General features: G+C 36.9%; 1 non-coding gene across 1 annotated transcript; it reads left to right on the top strand.

Annotated features, from left to right (window-relative positions):
• Positions 1-574: 574 nt before the first annotated feature.
• Positions 575-717, top strand: LOC115489837. Its single transcript, XR_003954789.1, has one exon. It is a non-coding gene; the product is annotated as a small nucleolar RNA SNORA48 (small nucleolar RNA).
• Positions 718-3,581: the final 2,864 nt, after the last annotated feature.

Here is a 3,581-nt window from a genome sequence, read left to right as displayed (position 1 = left end):
GTCCCCTGTTATCTACCACCCCAACCTCTCTTTTTATGTCATCCTCCTCTCTCATTTCTTGTTTCAAGTTTTAAGTCTTAAACATACACGACACACTCACACACGCATATATATATATATATATATATATATATATATATATATATATATATATATATATATATTTAAAACTGTTCAGCATATAAGAATGGGTATGTTATTTTGTCTTTGTCTTTCTAAGTTCACCTTGCTTCACTTAACATTAAGGTCTCTATCTGCAACTGCCGATTTTAATTCATTTCTCTAATGGTAAAACTGGAATTCAAGCAGGGTAGTATGGTTTTCCATTTCAGTAGAATCAAGACCCAAGTCACATCTGTCTACAAGCCTTCAGGAAAGAATGGAAGTAAAGCTCCTTAACCTTAACAGTCAAGGAAGAACACTCACACATTTCTATAGCAATTAAAGAACAGAGAGGTTAAAACTAACTGCATGTATTTTGAAATATTTAATGTTAATTTCCAGTGCTTAAAACTACTAATATACATGAGAAAAAATTGAGGATATAAGAATGACTAGTGCCCCTCCCACACACACACTCTGGCAATGGGCAAATGACATTTTGTCATTGGTGGTGATTTTATATTAGTCAGGGACAGAGCAGATGGCAGTCCTTTGTTCATCCTAGCTTGATGCCTGGCTTGGTGGCCCAAGCTGTTTTATGCCTAAGACACATCAAATCAAATCAAATTCAAGTAGCACAGTGTGGGAGGAGGAAGACAGAGACCATGCAGACCACCATGCCACCCACAATGACACAGTCAGGACATCAACACCCATGTGCCACCACACCCTGAAGCAGCACTGTTGGAGAATGTCACCCAGGATGTGCCAGCCTCATGGCCACTCTGCAGCAGGAGCAACCACAATATGCCAGTATGTGGTAGACAGATGGAAAATAAGAGAAATTAGACAGCTTGAGTATTATGAAGAAAGATGGAACTGGAGACTCAAGAGTAGAGAGGAGTAGCCTGCTATGAGTGGCCAACCCTGCCACCTGGGCCATGGTGAGATCCCAGCCTAAGTTGCTACTGAGGGCCATGTCTAGGTCTGTGGCTATACAGTAGTAGGGGTCATTTTTTATGTCTGTGGCTCATATTACCACTATAAAATATGGGGATGTCCCTGATCAGGGCAGCTGCCAGGGAGGGATCACTCTTAGGCTTCAAGGATTTCCTAGGACTTTGGAACATCGGTGGATGCTTACCTATGTCAGAATTCAATTTTAAAGGCACTTATAATAAAACAATACTGAAAGAGACCATGTGGATCCATACACCAGACTAACGCGGGGATAGGGTGTGAATATACAGGTTATGAGAATGCCAAGGTTCCAGGAGGTTGAGTTTCCTTGAAACTCTTTGCCTTGTGAGTGCTTCCAGGACTCTCGGCCTGTCAAACAGACTTCACTGGAGTGGACGTAGCAAAACTATACACAGAAGCATCAAATAATAATAACCAATACTTATGCTGTAAATTCGTTACATAAGTGTTAGCCTTCATATAGTGTACAAACCTTGGCATTTGCTTAACAATGATGATTATGTAATATATCTAAAGTACAGAATATACTTCTTGGCATATTGAAAAGAAATCATCACTTCCAAAACTACAAGGATAAAAACTACCAATTTAGACTACTCCCATGCTAATGGTAAATTTCCTATTTCTGAAAGAGTCCAGAAAGTTTACAAAAGATGTGTCTTCCTTTATCAGATGTACTATACAATAGGTTTTTGGTTTGGTTGGTTGGTTGGTTGGTTTTGTCTTGTCTTGTCTTGTTTTATTTTTGAGTCTTGCTTAGAGATGTGCTATGGAAGCAAGGAAAGTGGGCTCTCAGTAAGTTAGAAAGCTGGACTCCTAACTTGAGCAATTTTTCTAGAATATCTCAGTCTCTTTGACTATTCCATTTGAGGCTTGCTAGGGTAATCTCCACTCAGCAATTTTATATTCTAATGTCTGTGTACAGCTTGAATAATCAGAAGGTAAAAGGTAGGGCTTTGATTTAACTAGCCCAACAAAAAGAAATATTTAATTCAGACTTACAGTAGATACCTGTAGGACACAAACAATTGTGACTTCATTGTGAAGTTTTATCGTTACTATTAACTTTTATTTCACTCACCTTGCCAAGAAGGCTATCTAACTCAGCTAGTGGTACTGGAGTAATGAGAGTGCTTTTGTACATAGCCCTGACACTTCAGACCAGTTAGGACAGAAGGTCAAACTGATGAGGATTTTCTTATTAGATTTTTTGTGTGTTGTTATGTGCTGTTGGCCTTTTTCTGATAACTAAGTCTCTCTACAAGAGTCTGACAAAAATCCCACTTTCACAGTAAAGAGTAGATCTCATTCTTCTATCTTATATCAGTATGGTTTTAGTGTTGTGTGTAGGCTGCACGGAAGAATTCCTGATTCACATCTTAGTCCACTTCTCACTTTATAGAATGAGGACTGACACAAGAAAACAGCAGTATCATCCTTCTTTCTCACTGTGCTCAGTCTCAAAGTAATGTGTGGATACACTGTTGGATCTATTTGGGATTACTGGCTTGGTGAACTATTTCAGAAATATAAATTTCTTTCCTGTTGAGTAACTTATAAAAAACATATAATGGTGTCATATCCATGGCTATACACATCATTCTTCCTTTTATTAAAAGTCATTGCCTTGTGTTTCAATATCAATGAACTGGGAAAATTTTGTCCTTGGGGATAAAAGGTCAAATACAGAAAGCAAAGGATGTATTCATGTAATTTAATGGCAGCAACAATAATAAATGAAAAGTAATAAAAGAAAGGTTGAATACATTGAAATAAAGAGAACTGTGGTTAGCAAGACAGAAAGTTGAGTTTCTAGAAGCTATAAGTTGCCATTCTGTTGGGCAAGCAAATAGAGTTTCACACACAGTATGAGGAAAAATTAATAGTCTTATAGTTGTAAATTTGCTCAAAGTAGTTTTTTAGATGTTCTTGAACATGAAAAAAGAAAAAATAAAACTATAGTATGTATGTCATGTCCATTTGCATGACTGCTTCACTGAGGCATGTAAATTGCATCATGCTAAGAAGGATGTGATGATTAAAGCCTTTGGTGGTGACAGAAGGCTCATAAATAAAATGGTAATGGGTCATCTAACACCAATAGAGCCTATTCTGATAGAATGAGATGGTAGGGGTATTGTGCTTCTGTGATATTGTTCCCCAAATATATAGCCCCATACTCTTGTGAGACAATATCAACACTTTAGAACTGAAAGAGAAATGACATATTTATAATATATATGTGATATAATATATATAATGTACTGTATGTAACATATGTAATGTATATAATATATATATAATATAATGTAAAATATATAATATGTGTTTGTGAGTGTGTATGTTTGTATGTGTGTGTGTGTGTGTGTGTGTGTGTGTGTGTGTGTGTATGGTTTGATGTATGTACATATGTAATATAAAGTAGGCACTAGAGTGAGGTACCTCTCACCTAAGGGGAAAATGGGAGACAATGAGTACATCCTGAGTGTACCATATAT

Source organism: Mus musculus, chromosome 3 (genome assembly GCF_000001635.26).
Source record: "Mus musculus strain C57BL/6J chromosome 3, GRCm38.p6 C57BL/6J".
Taxonomy (NCBI): Eukaryota; Metazoa; Chordata; class Mammalia; order Rodentia; family Muridae; genus Mus; species Mus musculus.
This window is presented reverse-complemented; position numbering and strand designations above follow the sequence as displayed.